The following is a 24385-nucleotide window of genomic DNA, read 5'->3' as shown; positions in this document are numbered from 1 at the left end:
TAACAATTTTTGTCTTAAAATCTACTTTTTCTGGGCTTCCTTGGTGGCGCAGTGGTTGAGAATCTGCCTGCCAATGCAGGGGACATGGGTTCGAGCCCTGGTCTGGGAAGATCCCACATGCCACGGAGCAACTGGGCCCGTGAGCCACAATTACTGAGCCTGCGCGTCTGGAGCCTGTGCTCCGCAACAAGAGAGGCCGTGATAGTGAGAGGCCCGTGCACCGCGGTGAAGAGTGGCCCCCGCTTGCCACAACTAGAGAAAGCCCTCACACAGAAACGAAGACCCAACACAGCCATAAATAAATAAATTTTTTTAAAAAAAAGGTAAAGACTTAAAAACTGGAATATAACACAATTAAAAAAAAAATCTACTTTTTCTTGGGCCATGTGGCTTGTGGGATCTTAGTTCCCCAATCAGGGATTGAACCTGAGCCCTCGGCAATGAAAATGCAGAGTCCTAACCACTAGACTGTCAGGGAATTCCCTTAAAATCTATTTTGTCTGGTATTAGTATAGCCACTCTAGCTCTCTTTTGAGTACTGTTTTGTATGGTGTATATTTTTCCATTCTTTTCCTTTCAACTTATTTGTGTTTTTAAATCCAGTTTGTCTTTTATAAACAGCATATAGTTGAATCATTTTTTTATCCATTCTGCAAATTTATGCCTTTTGATTGAATTGTTTAGTCTGTTTACAATTAAGGTAATTATTAATAACATAGTTCTTACGTCTGCCATTTTGTTATTTGTTTTCTGTGTGTTTTATGTCTATTTTATTCCTCCATTACTGCTTTCTTTTTTGTTAAATAGTTATTTTTTGATATATCATTTCAATTCCTTTGTTGTTGCTTTTACTATATGTTTCTGAGTTCTTAGTGGTTATGCTAAGGATTAGAGTTAACATCTTTTTTTAAAAAAAGATTTGTTTATTATTATTTTTTTTTTTTTTGGCTGCATCAGGTCTTAGTTGCAACATGCAAGATCTTCATTGAGGCATGCGGGATCTTCATTGAGGCACATGGGCTTCTCTCTAGTTGTGGTACGCAGGCTCCAGGGCGTGTGGGCTCTGTAGTTGTGGTGTGCCGGTTCCAGAGCGCATGGGCTCTGTAGTTTGCGGCACATGGGCTCCCTAATTGAGGCACGCGAGCTCAGTAGTTGTGGTGCGTGGGCTTATTTGCCCTGCAGCATGTGGGATCTTAGTTGCCTGACCAGGGATCGAATCCACGTCCCTTGCATTGTAAGGCAGATTCTTTACTACTGGGCCACCAGGGAAGTCCCTAGAGTTAACATATTAATTTTAAAATTACCAAGTTTGGATTAATACCAACTGAATTTCAATAGTATACAAAAATTTTATTCCATGTAGCTTTATTTCCTCCCTTCTCCAAGTGCTATTATTGACATACAGTTACAACTTTATACATCATATACCCATCAACTCAGTTTTATAATCGTTGCTTTATGCAGTTGTTTCTTAAATCAGATGCAAGAATAAAAGAGTTACAAACAAAAACACATTCATACTATCTTTTATGTCTACCTATGTATTTACCTTTACCATTGCTCTGTACATCATATATTGGCTTATTTTAGGCTCTTATTAAAATTTTTCAAAATATTCAGTTACATCTGCTGTTTCCCTCAGTTGTTTTCCCCTCTCAATAGTTTTTACACTGTAATTATCTAAAATAAGGTGGTTTAGTGGAAAGACTGAGTTTTGAATCAAGAGTCTTAGCACCTACTAATGGCTTTCAGTCCATTGACTGATTTTGTAATCCAGATTAAGCCATTTAATCACTATCCAGGCTTCGATTTCCTTAACTCAGAAGTGGAAAGAGTAGCATTTGGCCGTATTTGACTGCTGACTTTAAATGTACCACTCTACCAAGTATAGGTCCTACCACAGATGAGAGAAGTTCTCCTGTAATTCTAGTCTAGCAGCTAATGTACAGAAAGAAGGTCAAAACCTTTATAACATTATAGGCTAGTATTCCAACAAGAGAGAGAAAATGACTGAGAATAAATAAAAAATTATGAAAACTGCTTCAGATGATCTGTTGCTGTTTGCAATATGCTTTGTAAAAACAAAAATCCTTCAACTTGTAAATTGCTTGCAAATTGCTTATATTTCTATGAAGAAAATATAAATAAAATAATAGTCTTATGAATACTCCCCAATATTGTAAATACCTATTCCTTAGCTAAATTCATTTTAAAAATCCAGTCATAGCCCTGCATAGAGATCAGGAAAACTTGAGTCAGCCAGCTATTTGAAGTGAGTTTGGGGGGAAAAAAAAAAGTATATCTGAATCTTAAGAGTATATTTAATATGTTTTCTTAGTCTCCTGTTTCCTGAGGTCTACTCTTCCTATCAGTTTTTTGTTTTGTTTGTTTTTAGGGAAGAAAATAATCATATTCACCTTGGAAGTAAGCCAGGGCCAGAATCACCATCATTTAGAGTAGAACCCATAAAATCTATTATGGCCATTTTCTTTACCCCCACTCAAAAAATAGTAAAAATGAGGTTGAAAATAATTCCTTAGGGCCACAGGTGAAATTCTTCCTCATAAACATTTAATTTGGGATTGAATTTTTAGCAGGGATACCAATTACACCTAGAACAATAAGGTAGTTGTTGGTGATTCATCAAGCAGAAGGTGTTTTGGCCTTTTGCTTCTGTTGGAAACAAGTCCAAGTTGGAAACACCTTCTACACTCAGGTTTTGTTGATGAGGTTCTGACCATGGTAATTTCTGAATATTAATGAAAGAGCAAGTCAAAGTAGATGATCTGGTTAGTGTTTCCTAGTATGATTCAGACCTGTTATACAAAGATACTTATTCTAAGGAACTTCCTTTGTCCTTCTCAGTCTTGAGGAAATGTGACTAGATTGACTGGAGTGTAATCTTGCTAACCATTGCATAACTTTCCATATGACTCTACATTATCAAAGGGAAGCTAGCCTTTGCCTTACTCTATTACACTATTTAAAAGCATACTCTTTGTAACCAAATAAAAAAGAAATATATTTTGCTATTCTTTCACACTCAAAAGGAGCTGTAGGTGGATATCCGTGTTTTTTTAGCTAAAGAACCCCATGTCCTTTCATTAGTGGTCTGGAATCTTGTTAGCAAACAAAATTTGCACGTGGCCTTTGTATTAGCGTTACTGTCACACTGTGTACATATGGGAGATAGAAGACTCTAAAAATAACTAATCTAGCTTCAGTAAATGGACCGAACTCTGTGTGCTGCATATTCCCACAGACTTAACGATGTGGGTAAGATAATATTTATTCTCAGAACAAATCACAATTGAAACCCTTATTCTCCTCTCATTTGGGTTTTTTTTTTTCCCTCTCCTTCCCCCTAACCTGAGAATGACTGCAGGGTTTTTTTAAGAGGAGCTTGCAGTCTCAAGAAAAAAAGCACAGAAACGTCTCTTCATAGTGGCTTCTTCAGTCAAATACATTCTGTATTGTAACATTGATAAAATTATGACAGAATTTTAAATAATACGGCAAATGCTTTTCCCCATTTGACTTATTTTAGTCACTGATATAATGTTCCTGCCTCAGAGATTTACTTCTTATCGATGGATTAATAGAAACATATGAAAAGTATTGATTTGTTTACCTGTTCAGGTTCTTAAATTCTAAATCTTAAAAATAAGTTTATTTGTAGCTACAACTCATAAGTGTCCAGCTTTTCATTTCTTTCAGAAATAAGGCAGAAGGTGGTTAATATCCTCATCTGCTTCTCATTCATCCTCGTAGGTTCACCCCTGCTCCCCTCTCTCATGTTACACAACATTAGGGAGCCCGGAACATAATGTCAGCATCTTTCTAAAGGCAGTGGGTGATATTTACACACTTAAGCTGCTGGCACTGACAGGGTGACTGGAGTCAAATGTAAACCATGGCATTTATCGTTCCCAGTCAAATATATTGTGCAATGAGTAGCAATGGGCACTGTGTGAAAGGTTGCCTAATAAGCCGCCCTAGTCTTAGGATTAGTCAGCATCTTGCTGTGAGGTGTGTGTGACCAAGATACTGGAGGTTGTTGGAGATGGAAAGGCAGGCTGGCCAATGATAGGAAAAAGGAGGGGCAGCTCAACTCTTGGCAAACAATTGAATCTTAGCACAGTGCATTTGTTTTCTGAGGTGCAGAGGCTGAGAGGCTGCTGAGAAACATCTGAGGGAAAGATGTCGTTTTCTGACTTTTTATTGTTTTTCATGAAAACTTTCCCCTGTATAAAATCTTAGAAGCCAGTGTAATTTCTGGTCATGTTAATTTATAGTGGAACCAAAAAATGCTTTTTGGGGAAATCTTTTTTTTTTTGGTAATAGAAAGTTTAATTATTAAAAACAACATGATCACACTAAAGATAATTAGAAAAAGCAAGGGGGAAAACACTCATAATCCCTTTTACTAAAAATAATCATGATATCATAGTAGCATACATTTTTATTCTTTGAACTGTTTTACAGAGTTGTAATCATCCAGTTAAAAGATTTTGTCACATAATTTTTGGTAACTTATCATAAGCTTTTTATTTCCCCATAGTGCTACATAACCATATTTAAAATAACTGAATAATATTCCATTCAGCGTATGGATGAACCAATGTTCACTTTAACCATTCCAATAGGCTGCTTCCATTTTATGCTATTGTTACTGATATTATAAATAACACTGAAATGACTATAATTTAAAATACAGCTTTTTTTAGTATATTTTTAAAATTTAAGGTGATTTATATCAAATACAAAATTTATATAAAGCATATATGCACCGCTGAGTATCCACTTCCAACTTAAGAAATAAAACATTGCCTGTAACTTAGAAGCCTACCTGTATGCTTCTCTTTGGTTGCATCCTGTTCTCTTTCTCTCCTACAAAAATAACCACTGGCCCAAATGTTTTGTTTATGACATATTTTTTTTTATATTTTAGATTTTTCCTTAGATTATTTCTAAGAGAATTTAATAATTAATGTAAATGGGGTTACATGTTTATCAGGGCTAGTTTCTGATGTTGGTAGAGCATTGGCTTACATTTCTCCTTCAGAAATTGTCAGGCTTGACACACCCCAGTAGGCAAGGCAGGCCCACAGACCAAAGAAAAATTTGCCTCCTAAGGAGGTGCACCCTGTGACAGCTCCCTGCAGTATGAGGATATTATGGATTAGGACTGAGAACCTTTATCGTAGAGAGAGATGATTCTGGTTTACCCACATAAAGGTTACCCTCCCTCCTCCCAGTCCTTTCTCCATTCCCAGTTATTTTGGTTTTAATTTATTATTTGTATGTTGTTAGTTTAATCACTCATTCATTTAAAGCAGTCAGTTCTTTTTGTTCAACATATTGGTGTCTGTCTCCTGGAATAAATGCCAACATGTTTATGTTCAACTTTACCTAACCCCAAGGAATCAGATTGGTCAGATTGATCTTCTCAGTTTTGAAAATGGAGAAACTAAAAAATTTGAAAATAATTGGCCAATAATAGAACCAGTAAGGATGGTTAGCTTTTAGGTCAATAGGAAAAATCCCAGACTAGTGTTTCTGATCACCTGCATCAGAATCAGTTAAGATATTTAGTAAATTCAGAGATTCCTGGATTCCACTTGAGACCTACCAAATCATAATCTCTAGATTTAGAGGCCAGGAATCTATAGTTTATTAAGCACCCCAGATGACTTTTCAGTACCCCAAAATTGAGAAGTACTACCCTAGATCAGGAGCTGCAACCAAAAAAAGTGCTTTAGTAAATATTCCCGTATTCTCTAGTGTGTTTCTATTTGTTTAGCACTGAGATGTGCGGTTGGGTGACCACATAGCAGTCCTTTCTGTGGGAACCCATTGTGATGTATTTTGCTGGATGAGAGTGGAAAAACCCAGTTCTTCATTCCACTACTATTAGAAATTTTAATATGAGAGAAAGAAGTCTAGGAATCAACTTAATTATTTATAGCAAATCAGCAGTAGATTTTCATTGACCATGGCCAAGAACAAGAATGAGATACAGGAGGGAAGCAAGTGAAGGCATTTTGCCTGAAGCAAAGACAAGGGTTCAGTTACAGTTTGTGCAAAGCACACTTTGTTTTCTTCTCAGTATTGAGTACTGCTCCTGTCTGTGACCTTGATACTCAAAACTGTTTTGCATGTAACCATTGTCCTGCATAGCACTGGTTCTACAATAATCTTTGAAGCAGAAATCTTTATGGTTTCACCAAGTCTGGAGGCACTTATAAAGAAGAGAAGTGGGGGAAAATAAGTTGTTGAAAGGAAAAACTAAAAGACAAGAGTTGGAGAAATGATATAAAGGTAGATATAGAAAGTTAAGCGGAGTCAGGAAAGAAGTATCACAAGGAATATGGGAGACACTGCCATTCTTCAAATTCATCCTCAATTAATGTAGCTTGAGATATTGCTAAGCAAACCCTTCTGAGAATTAAACCTGAGAACCTAGTTAATAAACATTTGCTGTCTGGAACAGTGAAGGAATTCCCTTTAGCTGAAAATCAATTGCTCTATGAAAATGATCATTACTAAAATAGTTACTGCTGGAACTACATGATATTTGACAGTTTCTCTGCCTTCTTTCATCTCATTTTTCTATCTATACTGTCAGAAATTTGCCATATTTAAGAACCCAGCAATGATAATAGGAATATTACACATTTCAATATTTAATATGTTCAGACTCTCTTAAAATTTGAACATAATATTTAACCCAGAGAAAATGAAGTAGAGATGAGCTAATTGGTGCAATGTCAAATATGCTGCAAATATACTAAGAATGTCCAACTGTAGAAATAAGAATAATAGTAACAATATGAATAAGGAGGCATACCCAAACAGTAAACTATATGCATATCTTGCGTTTATGAGGGTTATTAAAATAATACCTTAAATCAGAACATCATATTCAAGATATCTTTTTGATGTTTATTTGTGTGCTTGATGATCTGCACTTTGGTTTAAGTTCTGTCTCTAGAATACAGAAATGTAACAGATTGATCTCAGTAATATTTATGGAGAGTAACTATGAAGACATGATAATATAATGATAAGTAGTAATTTAGGAGTTAAGGAATTTCAGACCAATAACCAAAACATCATACTAATCTATGAAACACCAGTTAAAGTTGGGATAAAGCAAGATTTCCCACTTTATTTAACCTTATAATGGGAATTCTAGACGTGGTTCAAAAACAGAAATCATATGTATACTTAGAAGAAATGATAGATGAATATGAATCTGTTGCCAGGTTGGAGTTTTCCTAAACAAAACAAAGAAACAAAAAGCCGACAAAGAACAATAATGGCAAATGAATGAAAATAATAACTTTGACTACATAAAAACGTAAACAAAATATTGAAGAATAACAAAATAAGAAATCAAAGTGACCTACAAATGTGAAAAAAATGTTTAAATCCACTAGTAATTAAAGAAATTCAAATAAAAACAATGAGATATTATTGTTCTACCATCAAATTGCTTGAGGTTTAGAATGATAAAAATATTCAGCACTGGGTAAGCACAATGAAATGCGAACTTTTTTTTTCCTTTTGGCCGCACCACATGCGGAATCTTAGTTCCCCCACCAGGGATCAAACCCACGTCCCCTTTAGTGAAAGCGTGGAGTCTTAACCACTGAACTGCCAGGGCAGTCCCAAAATGCGAACTTTTGAACATCATTTGTGGCAATGCCCTCTTTGATGAGCAATTTGTTTCAAAACCCTTACAAATATACATACCCTTTGATTCAGTCATCCTTCCACTGGCATTTATTCTAAGGAAAAAAAATAAGGGCATCAATAAAGATGAACAGGAATGTTCAGAACAGCTTTTTATACAATATTGAAAAATTGAAACAACCAAAATCAAGAGAATGACTAAGTATGTTATAGTTAATTCATAGGATACAATAATACTAAATGAGCGTCAAAAATCATGTTTTGCTCACTAATGATATAAGTGAAAGCACTAAAAATAGTAGATAAATTCTGATTCCAATTTTAAAAAGTTTATACATATTTGTAGAAAAAGAATGGAAGATATATACTAAAATATTCATGATTGTTTTCTCCATGTGTTGAGATTCTGAGTTATTTTTACTTTATTTTATGCTTTTCTAAATTTCCTACAATAAACACATATAATTTTAAAAGCAAAAAATTTTTAGTTAAAGAACAGTAAGGGTTAACCCTCTTCATGAAGAGAATGGCATTCAAATCATTTCCTAAATCTTTTGCCTCTCACTCACAAGGAAATCTTGCTTCTAAGCAGATCCTGATCTATATGAAAATAGGAGCTGTTTTAGATATTTAAAGTTTTCCTGAGAGAAGAAGCAGAAGATAATACAATGAGTAGCTTCTTCACCTGAAAGAAATTTTATTCCATGCTAGACTACACACACAGATACACACACGCATACAAACACACGCGCGCACACACACACACACACACTCCTATGCCTAGATCCTTCTGAACTCCAGATAGCATTTGAACCACAGAGAATAGTAGAGGTTGTGGAATACACAGACCGTAAACTTCCTTAAGGATCTTCCTAATACTAATTCTAATTCTGAAGCTGGCACCTCTCCTCAACACTTGAATTTTGGTGAAATGCTATGGACAAAGCAAACTTCTCTGTTAATGATAAACTCATGGAATTATTATTATTTTTTTATAGAAGTATAGTTGACATACAGTATTAGTTTCATGTATACAGTATAGTGGTTTGACATCTATATACATTACAAAATGATCTCCACAATAACTTGTAGGGGAGCAAAATTTGCCACCCCAGATTGTGTTTCTTTGGCATGAGGATTCATTTAGGCGATTTTTTTTTTAATTTTTAAAAAAAATTTATTTATTTTATTTTATTTAATTTTTGGCTGCACTGGGTCTTTGTTGCTGCACGTGGGCTCTTCTCTAGTTTCAGCAGCAGGGGCTACTTCTTCATTGCGATGCACAGGCTTCTCATTGCGGAGCATGGGTTCTAGGAGCGTGGGCTTCAGTATTTGTGGCACGCAGGCTCAGTAGTTGTGGCACATGGGCTTAGTTGCTCTGTGGCATGTGGGATCTTCCCAGACCAGGGCTCGAACCCGTGTCCCCTGCATTGGCAGGCGGATTCTTAACCACGGCGCCACCAGGGAAGCCCTAGGCTGTTTATTTTTAAGGCTGAAAAGTCTCAAGAAGAACCTTTGACCTTCCCCCTAACTGCCTAAAAGAATGCGGATAGAGGGAGGACCTGTTGCAGGAAGTGAGCTATTACCTAAGACAGCTACAGTATGAACTAGGTGTGTGGACAGGGAGAATCCTAGCAAAGTCTGTTTGTTAAAACTCCTCTCTGTCCTATTGTCTCAGCATGGCCTAGCAAACATTTGTTTACCAAACACTTCCTTTTCCATCTCCATGTCAATTGTCTTCCTCCCCTTTGAGGTCCCAAATCACTGCCCCCAGCATCCTCTTTTGTCTTTAGCTGAGGTTGGCATTTAAGGTGAGGGATATGGCCATTTTGGTGAGTTACTCAGTTCCCCTAGATCTCTCCCATTTATACGTTGTATTAAACTTTTGCTTGATTTTCTCCTGCTAATCTATCTCAGGTCAATTTAATTCTTTGACCAGCCAGAAGAACCTAGAAGGATAGAGGAAAATTTTTTCCTCCCAGACAAAGTTTGGTACCACCTGACACCATATAAAGTTATGGAATTATTATCAAAGATCTAACCAGGATGTATTAGACTCTTAATGATAAAGGAATAGGAGGTGTAGAGAAGGAAAAACTTTTCTTGACCCTCATAAGGTCCCTGGCTGGGCCTGAGTATTAAACTGACAAAGACAGATTAGCAGGAGAAAAGCATACACATTTATTTAATGTAAGTTTTCATCACATGGGAGCCTTCATAAGGAAGTGAAGACCTGAAGAAACAGTTAAGCCTGAGAGTTTTTATACTAGGTTTGATAAAGCGAGGAAAGTCATGGAAAACTATGATAGGATAAAAGGATATGAGCTCAGGGTAGTGAACTGGAGAAAGCCTAGCAAGGCCTATTCATCTGGATTCTTCTTGGTGTCCCTCCATCTTCAGAGATAAGAATGCTTCTTTCCTCTGAGTATAGGAAGGGCTTCTTTCACATGAGGGTCTTATGACCTGCTTCAGGGGTAAGGGGGGAGGTCAGATAGTCCTTCCTGCACTTGCCATTTCTAAAATTCCTTCTTAAAATATTCAGTATGCCAAAGAACTGTATTTTGAGGTAGTGTGTTCTGAACCCTGTGAGAGGAATGTAGAAGGCCCTCTGGTGTCTTGATTTTCACCTGTGCCACTACATATCCAGGTTTTCTCTGGTCTCTAGTGAGAATGTCTGAGTAAGATTCACAACTCTCATTTTTGAGGGGAAATCTCTTCTGAGATTATATCCAACCTACTGTTTTTTAGTTTTACCATATCTCTTCTTTTATGAAAGTATGGTGATATAGTAAGTGATATGTTGGCTTTTTTTAAAGCTCTTATATGTCAAAATAAAAAGTTGGCAACCCTGTGCCTATTTTCTCCTACCACCTCCAATTTTTCTTTGGAAATCTGAAACCAGATTCAGTAAGTTCCTTGTAAGCCTCTTTGGGTCAACTTCTACTTTTCAACTTATCATAGGAAAACAGCAGCTGGGCTTTTCAGCCTTAATTGATCATTGAGTCCACCACTATAATAAAAGAGAAAATCAGAAATCACTATCACTTCTGGATGTCTTGTTAAAAGAAGCCAGACCCAGAGAGTGGTTCAATCATTGCAAACAGATTTTATTCAAGAACTATTGCAATAGGGGAAGAGAGACTTTGGTATAGAACTGGGCTCAGTTCCAAATACAGTGTGATCAAGTGAGGATTTATAGCCAAGGAAGAGAGTGAGAGTCAGTGGATGGCAAATCACTAAGAGGAAACATCAGGGGTAAGGAGGGATTCTGGCTAAACTGACTTAATAGGATTCTTGCTGAAGGTAAGCCAGGGTGATCAGATATCAAGGGTGTGGGATACTCTCTAAAGTGACTTAACAGAATTCTTGCTAAAAGTGGGTGATGCAAAGACACACATGGAAATCCAAAGGTTAAGGCCTAGTCGAGAAGAGTATTCAGAGGACCCTGACTAAAGTTTGGTCAAGGAGAGAGTCTTTGTCAGTCTCTCATTAAGAAGAACGAAGATGCTACAAGGGAATGAAGGCCTGGTAGTAAGCAGTTACTTCAGAACAATATCTGTCCACCTTTCCACTGGCACCCCTCCATACAAAAGTAAATTAATTTCAAAATATACTCAACACAAGGGTAGAAATGCCTCCAGATTAGCGTAAAATAGCTAACCTCTTATAAAAAATTCTTATGTGTATGTATATCATTATTTCTAATTTGTCTGTGTGGTTCTCTAGGCTTGGGTTCAATTGCTCATTCTGCCACTTAAAACCTGCATGGTCAGTTAATCTCTCTGAGCCTATTTCCTCATATATAAAATGGGAATAATTAGTTTGGCGTTTTTTATCTCACACTATACTTGTGAATGTAAGATAAGAAAGAGTAGATAGAAACTCTTTGTAAATTGTAAAGTGCAATGTGAATGTGTTATAATTTTAAAAACGTAGACAAAATGCATTTTTTTTCTCACAGCAAACCATCTTTTATAATTAGAATACTTATTAAAATTTCAGTGAAATCTTAAACGATCTTTGAGCTCAGTGGTAAAATTAAGTAATAACTTTCTAGGACCAATGGCCACTCCAACAGATTTGGAAAATAATGTGATTATCTTCAGAAATATCCTCCTTTAAAGTGTTCTGCATCACATAGCCTTGTGTAGGCCAACCATGGGAAATTGCCCTTTTTAGTAAGTCAAAATGGTAGAAAATCAGCGATTCCATATGAATCAACCTGTACTAATATATCAATGTATACAGGCAAAATTCAAAAAGAATCCAAGACCCGCTAGAAATCTCAGGGGCTTCTCATAAAGATCTCAGGTGTCCCTCCATGACTGCACAATGCTCAGATTTCTAGGAGCTGGATAAATGTTGCCAGTTTTATCTTACAAATGAAAATAAACAGGATACAGATTTGTATTTCTATCACATAATCAGGTTAGCACAAGACTCATTTTGATAACGTCTGCATCTTGTTCGGGCCTTTTTGCACAGCATGGTTGGTCAGTAAAAGTTTGTTGAATGGACTTAACCACTCAGAGTTGCAGAACTGCATGTCCAATTGCATGCTATTGTGAGGGTTCTACTGGTTCTTTAAACTTATTATCATATGTCCAACCAGTTCCTTCTCCAGCCTTTTCTCAAACCAGGATATAAGCCTGAAATTCAGCTCTCTCTATTTTTCAAGTTTCCACCTCAAATCATCAGTCAAGTTCAATCCATTCTACCAACTCAGTGTCTTTCCCATTCATTGGGTCTCTCATTGCTTAGTTCAAGTCCTTTGCAAGTTTGCTTGAGCAATTGCAGACTTCAAACTGCTCTTCCTGTCTCCAGGATTGATTTCTAACGTTCTGCCTAAAGGATCATGCTTTGTTTGTTACCAAGTCCAAGCTCTTTCTGCTTGCCACAGGACAGGCCAATAAATCGGGAGATGAGTGTTGAGGCAAGGAATAGCGACTTTATTCGGAAAGCCGGCAGACCAAGAAGATGGCAGACTAGTGTCCCCAAAAAAACCATCTTATCGGGGTCTGGATGCCAGTTTCTTTTATAGAACAGAGTGGGAGGAGGTGAGGAAGTAAAGTAAAAAGGCCATTAGTTTCGCCTGGCTTGGCCAGCATCAGGGAGGGGATGTGTTAATTTCTTCTTTTCTGCAGCCATTCACAGGTAGGCGGGGTCAGATTGTCTCCCTGTGAGCTGAAGAAAGGCACTTTAGTTTAACATTCAGGCAGAGGGGCAGGGTTTCCTGAGGCAGGCCATTATGTATGATTATAATGACAAAAGCAACAAAAAGCAAAGGTTAAAGTCAAAGAAACAGATCCAACATAGAGCCAGATTTTGCCCTTCACTGTTAACATGTTCACTTTATATCTCCTGTAGCATCCAAAATAGGATTTCAATAAATGTTTGTTGAATGAATGTCTGCAATTAAGAATCAGGAGATGCAGAAAGGGTCATATATGTCTGGAAGTTCTTTTATAATGTATGGTACTATACATCAGTTCATTTAATCTTTACAACAACTCTTGATGCAGACACAAGATTTACTTTCTATTTAAAAAATTTTTATTGCACTAACATTGCTTTATAACAACAAGATTTATTAATCTTGTGTGTGCGTTCTTCCCTCTTTGATCTTTAGAGAGAATTTTGTCCTTCCCACTTTAGTTTCTTCCCTCTCCTCCACTTCTAGGAAGAATTTTCTCTGTTCTACTCTGGTTCTTTGGGCTTTTTTTGCTTTTTGGGTTTTTTTGACAACCTAATCATTTAAAAATATATATTACTTAAAAGAGTGAAGATTGAGAATTACCTGGCAGTCCAGTGGTTAGGATTCTGTGCTCTGACTGCCGAGGGCTGGGGTTCAATCCCTGTTCGGGGAACTAAGATCCCACAAGCCATGTGGCACAGCCAAGAAAAAAAAAGAGTGAAGATTGAGAGGGATTGTAATTTAATTTATTCTGGAAAAAAATCTAAAGGGGAAAAATATCAAGTTGCTGGTAATCCTTTTCTTGAGTCACTGAGCACTCAAGTTAAACTGACATGACTTTGGCTCCAGATCTATGGGGGTTGAGGCATTTTTAAGATCCATCTTTGGAGAAAAATTAACTTTACAAAGGCTCTGCCGAATTTCAGATGATGTGATTCAGGTTTAAGAGAATGGAGAGGAGGAATCTGCATAGGTCCAAGCAGGGGGGAAGCAGGGTAGAATGTTGGCTTGAGGCAGGGTGGGGGGGCAGGGTTCCTTTGTTATGGAGAATGCAGTCCAAGGGCAAATTGGAGAGAATTTGAAATTGAAAATAATATTCATAATAAAGAATTAAGGGGGTGGGGGAGGGAGAAAGAAGGTACAAATAAAACACTAGCCAAGCTGACTAGGGATAAGGAGGGATTTGTGGAGGTTTAGAGAATGGGCTTTGGAGCAGCTTTGGGAGAATGAGAAAGAAGAAAAAGGAGGGTTTTAAGTATTGCTGTGGGTGACAAATTGGATCTTTTAAAAAGGATGTTCTTTGAGAAAAGCAAGTAAAAAGATGGGAATTCCTCTTGAAAGAGTTTTGGCTACTGGGCCTTGTTTCTTTCAGTATGAAATTGAGCCATGTGGAATCCACACTGAACAGAAAACTAGGGCTTGGAGAGCCAACCTTTTACTAACATCACACAAACAGTAAAGGGCTAAGTCAGAATTTGAATTTTTATTTTTTTAAATTAATTAATTTACTTATTTAAATTTATTTATGTATTTATTTTTCGCTGAGTTGGGTCTTCGTTGCTGCACGTCGGCTTTGTCTAGCTGTGGCGAGCGCGGGCTACTCTTCATTGTGGTGCACGGGCTTCTCATTGTGGTGGCTTCCCTTGTTGTGGAGCACGGGCTCTAGGCGCGTGGGCTTCAGTAGTTGTGGCACGTGGGCTCAGTAGTTGTGGCTCTTGGGCTCTAGAGTGCAGGCTCAGTAGTTGTGGCACACAGGCTTACTTTCTCCGCAGCACGTAGGATCTTCCCGGACCAGGGCTCGAACCCGTGTCCCCTGCCTTGGCAGGTGGATTCTTAACCACTGTGCCACCAGGGAAGTCCCTAAGTCAGAATTTGAACCCAGGCCTCTGCAGTTTCAAAGTCTGTCAGTTTTTCATTCCCACATGCTACCTGTGGTTCAGAAATCTGTTGAATCACATTTCTACAAATTCCATTGAAATTGTGATAGGAAGCCATGTTCCTAGTAGTTGTTCCTCAGTTATAAGCTTTCTACCTGAGAATCTTTTTGTTTCAGGGATGGTGGGTGGTCAATTAGTGAATCCTTTCCTGGCCCTGCTACTTTCTGGTTTTCGTTTATAATTTCTAGTTCAGTCTTTCTACTTAAGAACATCCCCTGATTTAAAAGACCTTCAGAGATACACCAGAAAGTAACACAACATTGTAAGTTAACTATACTTCAATAAAGTAAAAATTAAAAAAATATATATATGTATATATGCAAAACACCTTCAGAGAAATAATAATTTCAAAACCTAAACTCTCCCCAGGGATAAAAGAGGAAACATCTCTGCAAGTGTGACCTATTTACAAGCATCACAGGCTCCCACTCTGTCTGGGGAGGTGACAGTATTTTGAATCATAAGGAAATGGAAAGATCTGAATTTAAAAGACTCTAGGATACATTGTCTCAAGAGTTTGGAAATATAAGAGTCATTGGCATATAAATACCATTAAAAACATGGACAAGATGAAATAATCATAACTGTGATAAAGATGAAGAAGATGATGATGGTGATACCAGCCATTATTGAGTGCTACTTGGAGCAGGCACTATGCAAATTGCTTTACATGTGTGCTAGATAATATTTTGAGATATTAACTTTTCTTTCTCTTTTCCCCCATCCTAATCAGGCAGTTAGTTCTTTTCCTCAGAGGAGGTATCAACACAGATAATAAAAGTGGCCTAGAAGTTTCTCTGTCTTTTGCTTACCTTGAGCCTTTAGAAGAACTTGGAGAGTTTATGAAGGTAAAAGGGAGAAGTAGATTTGTAAGAATAGCTAGAACAGTGGTTCTCAAACTTCTTGATCTCAGGACCTCTTTATGTTCTTAAATATTATTGAAAACCAAAAAGTGCTTTTTTTTTTTTTTTTTTTTTTCAAAAAGTGCTTTTGTTTACATGTTACTTTCAGATAATTTGTGGATATTCTTTTAGGGTATGTTAAAGAGAAAACCGCAGGCCCCAAATGGTGTCACTTATGCTGAAGCTTATGATACCAAACTTAGATTAAATACCTGATGTAATTGTAGTTTTGACTTTACCCAGGAATGTAATCTTAATCTGCCAGTCTGGAATTTTCTAGTCAGCACCAGTGAGGTAGTCAGTCACATGGGTCCTCTCTATATCCCCCTCCTCCCCTGAGAAAGGAAGAACAGGTAATCTGCATGATAGACCCTCATCCTTCCCCTAAAAGAAGGTGACCTGGCCTGAAACAATCCTTTCTTTTCTTTTGTTAATAGCTTCCTTGCCCCACCCTCCTTCTGCTTTTAAAAACCTTCCATTTTGTTAAACCCATCAGAGTGCCCTTCTGCTTTCTTGGCGGGATGCCCTCCAATTCATGAATTGTTGAGTAAAGCCAATTAGATCTTCAAATTTACACAGCTGAATTTTTTTTTTTTAAACAGGTACTATACTAAAACTCAACAAGTGGTAATTTCTTTATAGTCTAGTTGCAGTGTGGAATCTGAAACCAGATAAATGAACTTTTTGTCTACCGTTACATTAAAATCCATTCATCTGTGTTGTACTTAGAATGGATCCTCTACCCTTGCATGAATTTGCTGGCCATTCAGAAAAATATTGGCTCACTGAGTGAGTTATACAGATCTTCCAAATGTTAACATCTTTCACTATATAATATTAAAAGATGACATTGGTTGTCACCATTGATCTCATCAGAAAAGTTGTTAACACATCAGGAAGCTGTACAGGTTTTCCAAAAATTCTATATTTTATCATTGGCAACAAATGTTGTCACTTGCTTATTTCTTTATTTTTAACTAGCAGGCTCACTTTGTTCCTTTGGTAGAAAATACCAGCTTAAAGCCCAGGGGCAAATAAGATGGCTGTCTGTTAGTAGTTCTTTTAATTAAAATGAAAAAAGGCGCTAGTTTAGCTCACAGCTCAATTGATCTAGTCCTTTGTGGCAGAAGTGCAATGTAGCAGAAGGACATTCTGTGTATTTCCCATTTCACCACACAGTCATATTAAAAACATGTGTATACAAGGGTCAAGATTTAATAAAAATAATACTTTTTACTGCTTCATCAAGGTCATTCTTAAGTGAAACTGTTTTGTTCTTTACTGCAAGTGTGTGGTAGAAGAGAATACAACTGTTAGTATACTAACAGTTTGGTACTGCTGGGGAGGAAAAACTTTTCCTGTACGCTTTTAGATTCTGTGCTTGAGAGTCTTCAGAGTAAACTCACAAACAACAAGTTAGCGAAAGAAAAGACAGATTTTTATTCAAGTAAGGATACACTGGAGTTCACAGAAAATGTGACTCAAAGAGGTGGAATTTGGATGGAATTAGAATTTGGGACATATATAACACCTTATTAAGGGAAAGAGAGAGAAACGCACTTAAAGGAAAATGGTTGACTTCTTAATAAGGGTCTGAGGAGAAAGGGCACTGAGGAGAAAACAAATGATCTTTTGGAAAGATGAATGGGCTCTTAGGAGAAAGTCTGTGTAGGGGTGGGTGTGGCGACTTCTCATCCACAGGGATAATAGTTGCTCCAGGGCAAGGGATTTATGACAATTGAGTTCTTTTTTTTTTTTTTTTAATAAATTTATTTGTTTATTTGTTTTTATTTTTGGCTGTGTTGGGTCTTCATTGCTGTGCATGGGCTTTTCTGTAGTTGCCGCGAGCGGGGACTACTCTTCGTTGCGGTGCGTGGGCTTGGCATTGCGGTGGCTTCTCTTGTTATGGAGCACAGGCTCTAGGTGCTTGTGTTTCAGTATTTGTGGCATGCGGGCTCAGTAGTTGTGGCTCCGGGGCTTAATTACTCCTCGGCATGCGGGATCTTCCCGGCCAGGGCTCGAACCCGTATCTCCTGCATTGGCAGGCAGATTCTTAACCACTGCGCCACCAGGGAAGTCCCAATTCATCAGTATTTTAAATGATAAACTTTGTGTTTGTGCAAGAAAATTCAACAGTAAAGAATGGTATAACATGATTTCCTGGTCCCAGTCCTTACTCACCATTAATAGTTTCTTATATATCCTTCTGGAAAATGTCCATGCTTATAAAACCAAATACATGCACACACACATATATGCTTCAACAAATAAAAAAACTTGTATACAAATAAATATATATGATCTATTAATAAAATCATAAATAAGAGCATAATATGCATTCTATTCTGCAACTTTTTTTTTAACAATTAAGTGTTTGTTGGGCATTTTCACACAACAGTACAATTGATTTGCTACATTAAAAAAATTAATTTCATATTATTGCAATATTTATATTACTATGCTTTAATCATAGCCTTAGCAATGGACATTTATGTTGCTCATATATATTTTTAAAAATAGGTATTACTTAAAAAAAATAGGTATCACTTAATTGGCCTCCAATATGTTGCACCAATTTACACTCCTATCAATGGCATATGTGCGTGCCTGTTTCTCAGCACCCCTGTTGTCACTGAGTATTATCAAAACTTTAAAAAATAGATTTAAAAATTTATCTAAGTCTGTCTTTTGCAGTAGAAATGTATATGCATTGGAAATGCATGAAGTCAGCACATTTACCTGAGTAAACAAATTGTAGAGTCCCACATCAGTGTAAGAATAAGGTAGTGGGGAGTCATTAATTTGTTTCTCTGGTTTATTTTCCTAAGATTTGGGACTTAGAAAGCATTTTCTCATACAGTGCTCCAAATGGTGAGTGGGTTCACAGGCTAGTTGGGGATGTTATACTATAGACGGTACTAGGCCTCTAATTCCAGCTTCCAGGGTACTTGTAGTTAATATCCCCAAAGTATAAGGCTGTGCTGGTAGTTTGAGACTCTAATCACTGTTTAACCATGTTTTGTTTTGTTTTGTTTGAAATACATTCAGACATCCAATTTGGGAGGTCAGAAACGCACTTCCCCTCTATTGTAGTTATATGGGGCATACCCACCACCTTACCTCTCCTACCTTCCTCATACTGGGAGACAAGTCTTCCCCAGAGTTTTGGATCTCGGCAAGGGGACATGCCATCTTACACACTACCCTTGACTGAAGGTGAAGCAACCTGAGAAACACAGACTATTCAATGGGAGAAGGGAGAAGAGGAGTGAAGGAGGTAGATAAAAATCCCCCTTGGCTATGGAGAAAAGGCAGAGGGTTTCAGTTCCCTTGTTTGAGGCAAAGATGGCACAGAGCCCCAGGAATAGGCTTAAAATAGTGATCCTGGCAGGGCATACAAGACTTCTGAGATTGATCAGAAAAGCTTCCAGCTTATGAGGTCTCCAATGTCTTTTTTCAGCCAGCAACTGGAATAGCAAGGTAAGTCATTTTTCCAATTTCTTGATATACTTCCTATCAACAAATAGTTTTTTCAGACTTCTTGGGTGAGAAAGCAGAGTTCTCTCCTACGTTGGGGGGAAGGAACCTGTTTCCTGGAAATAGCTCTGCTGCCATATTTCACCAGAAATACCTCATAGCCTCATTGGTTGTATTTCTTAAGGCTCTGATGAAGTTCTATGTTCTCAGAAAGAGGGGACAAGTAAATACAAGTCCACTTCGACGTTCTGAATTCCTGGGTGCGGGAAGTATAGTATGTATACTCTCATCTCTATACGCACCGCAGTATTTGTTTCTGGCACTGAGAAACAGCATTCAGTGAGCCCAGAAACACTTGGATTTTGTACAACTTTTTTTTTTTTTTAACGAATCCTTATCTTAAAATGTCTATCAACTTTTTTTTTACATTTTTATTGTCGCTTTTAATCCTTTAAAAATTGAGGAATAATTGACTATCAACTAGTTTTTTTTAATACATTTATTTTATTTATTTATTTGTTTTTGGCTGCATTGGGTCTTTGTAGCTGCATGGTCTTTCTCTAGTTGCAGCGGGGGGGGGGGGGGGGCTACTCTTTGTTGCCGTGCATGGTCTTCTCATTGCGGTGGCTTCTCTTGTTGCAGAGCATGTGCTCTAGGCACGTGGGCTTCAGTAGTTGTGGCACGCGGGCTCAGTAGTTGTGCCCCACAGGCTCTAGAGCGCAGGCTTAGTAGTTGTGGCACACGGGCTTAGTTGCTCCATGGCATGTGGGATCTTCCCGAACCAGGGATAGAACCCGTGTCCCTTGCATTGGCAGACAGATTCTTAACCACTGTGCCACCAGGGAAGCCCTCAACTAGTTTTTAAAATTTAAAATCACAACTTTTGGTAGCAGGTGTAAAAAAACGAATTAAAGCTAAGTATTAAAGAAATTCAGGTGGCCATCAAATATTTGCCCTCCAAAAAGAATGCCAGGCCTAACTGATTTCATTAATGAGTTCTACCAAACCTTCAAAGCATACTTACTCTCTATCTTATGTAAACTGTTCTAGAAAATAGAAAAGTTCAGAAATGGCCAGTTCATTTTGAAGGCCAAAGTCTTTTTTTCATTTGTTCATTCATTCATTTATTTACATATTTTTAAAATTGAGGTATAATTGACATATAATATTGTATAGTTTTATATAATAGGTGTTGTACACCTGTTAGTTTCAGGTGTAGAACATAGTGATTTGATATTTGTATATATTGTGGAATGATCACCACAATAATTCTAGCTAATATCTGTCACCATATATAGTTGCAAAAAAATATTTTTTTTCTTGTGATAAGGACTTTTCCAGAGGCCAAAAGTCTTGATTCAAAAACCAGATAATGGACTACCCCGGTGGCGCAGTGGTTAAGAATCTGCCTACCAATGCAGGGGACACGGGTTCTATCCCTGGTCCGGGAAGATACCACATGCCTTGGAGCAACTAAGCCCGTGCACCACAACTACTGAGTCTGAGCTCTGGAGCCCGTGGGCCACAACTACTGAGCCCACGTGTCACAACTACTGAAGCCCACGCACCTAGAGCCCGTGCTCTCACCGCAGTGAGAAGCCCATGCACCACAATGAAGAGTATCCCCTGCTCGCCACAACTAGAGAAAGCCCACACGCAGCAACAAAGACCCAACGCAGCCAAAAATAAATAAAAAATAAATAAATTTATTTAAAAAAAGATAAAGACAATACATGAAAAGAAAATTATTGACCCCAAACACTTATGAATGTAAGTGCAGAAAAAAAAAAAAATCTAAATAAAGTATTAGCTGAACAAATCCAAAAACAGTATTTAAAAAATCATACATCAAAATCTAGTAGTTTATTCTAGTAAAGCCATACTGGTTCAAAAGTGGAAAATCTACCAGTGTAATTTACCACATTAAGAAACTAAAGTAGAAAAATCATTATCTAAATTGAGAAAAAAACACTGGATAAGTCTTAGTGCCTATTTATGATTTTTTTAAAAAGCAAGAACTCTGAGACTTCCCTGTGGTGCAGTGGTTAAGAATCTGCCTGCCAATGCAGGGGACACGGGTGCGAGCCCTGGTCTGGGAAGATCCCACATGCCGTGGAGCAACTAAGCCCGTGAGCCACAACTACTGAGCCTGCGCTCTAGAGCCCATGCGCCACAACTATGGAGCTCTCGTGCCACAACTACTGAAGCCCGTGCGCCTAGAACCCGTGCTCCGCAACAAGAGAAGCCACCCCAATGAGAAGCCCCGCACACCGCAATGAAGAGTAGTCCCTGCTTGCTACAACTAGAGAAAGCCTGCAGGCAGCAACGAAGACCCAACGCAGCCAAAACAAATTAATTAATTAATTAATTAATTATTTAAAAAAGCAAGAACTCTTAGCAAAGTTGGAGTATAGAGCTTTCTTAATTTGATAAAGATTTTATACCAATTTCAGACACGTCTTAAAGATTGAAAACAAATCCTTGTTAATTTACCATAGTGCTTGTAGGGGAGGAAAAATAATTTTTCCTCTACCCTTCTGAGTTCTTAGCTGAGACCCCTGAAATAAAAGGCAGATTAACAAAACAAAAGAAAAACAGAAGTTTATCAACACGTGTACCTCATGGATACATGGAAGATACCCAGGGAAAAAGAAGTAATCACTGAGGTGTCTTAGAATTCAGGATTAAATACCAGTTTAATAGGGAAAGAGGATGGGAGATATAGGCATCTTAGGGATGGGTAAATGATTTTTAGGAAAGATGAATGGGCCTTTAGAAAAATGTGAGTGACAGTTTGTCTGGGTGTGGTTTCAATTTCTAGTCTCCTGTCCTGTGATGAGTCAATCTTCCCTGGTTGATTAAATTCGCAGGATGGGGATTTATGACAACTGAGTTTCTTTTTGGAGGATCTGTCTTTAGGCAGATAAGGAGAGTTCAATGAAAGCCTCCCCCTGCATTTGCTGCTTTTCAAATGCTAACAGCTCAAAATAACCAATATACCAAAATGGCACATTTTGGAGTGGCATGTTCTGAACTCCTACAGTCATATTTTGGGGTGGCATTATTCTCCTACCCATCATGCTATAAGGAAGAGAAAAGTTATAGTAGTTTATTTTATCAGATTTCACATACAGGTTCTGTGAAGATGATTTGTAGAGTGTTGAAAACATAAAAACAGAAAAAATTGTTGTGGACTTTTGTCATTTTTTTTTGGTTGTCCAGTTTCCATCTCTTCTTCCTTTATGGGAGAAATCCTTTATTGTTTATAATCATGTAGATGAGTTGCAATGCTCTGCTTCCCACAGTGGAACCTTACGTGGGAACATCTTCCTTTTTCTTGAACTGTAGCCCTTCTGCAGCCAGAGTGAGATATGATCTTGGCTTAGCCAATGAGATGCTCCTGCCTGGACCCTACTCTAGCCAGATGGCCCATGATGGTTCGATTGTGCTAGCTGTGGCAGTGATCAATGGGGGCAATGTCCAGCAGCTTCCTACTTCTTGGTCTTCCAGAGCTGTCTTGACTCCTGCATGTCTTCTACGTTTGGTGTTCCTTTCCCATTGACTCATCGAACCCATGAGAGCCTTCAGTAAATTCTCATTTTTCTTTTCATTTAAAGTTTTATGTATATGCAACTAAGATCCTTGACTGATATACCTTTCTTTCTACCACCTAGAAGCAATTCAGTTAATGTTTTATTCTATTTCTTTCCGTATTTTTGCTTTGCATTTTTTATAGAATTAAGATCAAGCTCTCTACTTTTTTTTTTTTTTAAGAACAATAAACACCTTTATTACATGGGCTAAGATAGGAAGGAGGAGGACTCATTTGCCTTTCTGGGCCTTGATTTTCCTTAGATAGAACTCCAGCTCCTTGCCCTCCAGCACATAGCCATCTGCTTGGCCACACTGGCCTGGTCTAAAAGTGATGCAAGAAGCTTGCCCTGCTGGAACTGCTCCTCTAGAAGACTGCTGATTTGAGCATTCTTTTTCCTTTCATCATATTTCTTCTGAATTTTCTTTGATTGTTTTTTGTTTAAAATCTCTTCTTCTTAGACATACAATTGGCCAACAAACACATGAAAAGATGCTCAGCATCACTAATTGTTAGAGAAATGCCACTCAAAACTACAGTGAGGTATCCCCTCACACCCATCAGAATGGCATCGTTAAAAAATCTACAAACAGTAAATGCTGGAGAGGGTGTGGAGAAAAGGAACGCTCTTGTACTGCTGGTGAGAATGTAAATTGATACAGCCACTGTGGGGAACAGTATGGAGGTTCCTTAAAAAACTAAAAATAGAACTACCATATGACCCAGCAATCCCACGACTGGGCATATACCCAGAGAAAACAGTAATTCAAAAAATGCACACACCCCAGTGTTCACTGCAGCACTATTTACAATAGCCAGGACATGGAAGCAACCTAAATGTCCATCAGCAGTGGAATGGATAAAGAAGATGTGGTACATATATACAATGGAATATTACTCAGCCATAAAAAGGAATGAAATTGGGTCATTTGTAGAGATGTGGATGAATCTAGAGACTGTCATACACACTGAAGTAAGTCAGAAAGAGACAAACAAATATCGTATATTAATGCGTATATGTGGAACCTAGAAAAACGGTACAGATGAACCGGTTTGCAGGCCAGAAATTGAGACACAGATATAGAGAACAAACGTATGGACACCAAGGGGGGAAAGCGGCAGGGGGGTGGTGGTGTGATGAATTGAGAGATTGGGATTGACATATATACACTAATAATGTATAAAATGGATAATAAGAACGTGCTGTATAAAAAAAATTCAAAAATTCAAAAAAAGAAATTTCTTCCCAGGTAGAATTTAAAGAAGTTAAAAAACTCTCCTCAGCTCCATAGATGAGAGGTTAACAAACCCAAAGGCCAGGGGACAGGGCAGGTGGCCCAATCTTGCCAATTATGAGAACTTTGGCCACCTGCCAGGGTGGACAAAGCAAACCAGCACATATCTTTTAATTTCCTCACAGTCTATTAGGTAACATATAATAGATACTCTTCAACTGAAAGACTTTAAAGTCACATGCCTAGAGCCTTCTTATTTAGCCAGTCTCTCCCATGTTGACCTCGTATCACCAAAAATATCTCCTGTAGCTATTCGTGCTATTAGATCCCTTTACTGCTGTTGTGGATAT

General features: G+C 37.8%; 1 protein-coding gene across 13 annotated transcripts in view; it reads left to right on the top strand.

Annotated features, from left to right (window-relative positions):
• LOC309625084 (uncharacterized protein) overlaps positions 1 to 24385 on the top strand; it is a 74923-nt gene that overhangs the window by 15461 nt on the left and 35077 nt on the right. Inside the window, exon 3 of one of the 13 annotated variants that reach the window (XM_082384228.1) lies at positions 20539 to 23440. The exons of 11 other annotated variants lie outside the window; for them this stretch is intronic. The gene's annotated coding sequence lies outside the window, so the exon portion shown is untranslated. Of the gene's footprint in view, positions 311 to 20538; positions 23441 to 24385 lie in introns of those variants that run through there. One more of the 13 variants, XM_082384225.1, reaches the window with a different exon arrangement.

The sequence above is a fragment of the Balaenoptera borealis genome (assembly GCF_965194805.1).
Source record: "Balaenoptera borealis genome assembly, chromosome: 3".
Taxonomy (NCBI): Eukaryota; Metazoa; Chordata; class Mammalia; order Artiodactyla; family Balaenopteridae; genus Balaenoptera; species Balaenoptera borealis.
The sequence above is the reverse complement of the archived record's forward strand: the minus strand, read 5'-3'. Positions and strand labels throughout refer to the sequence as shown.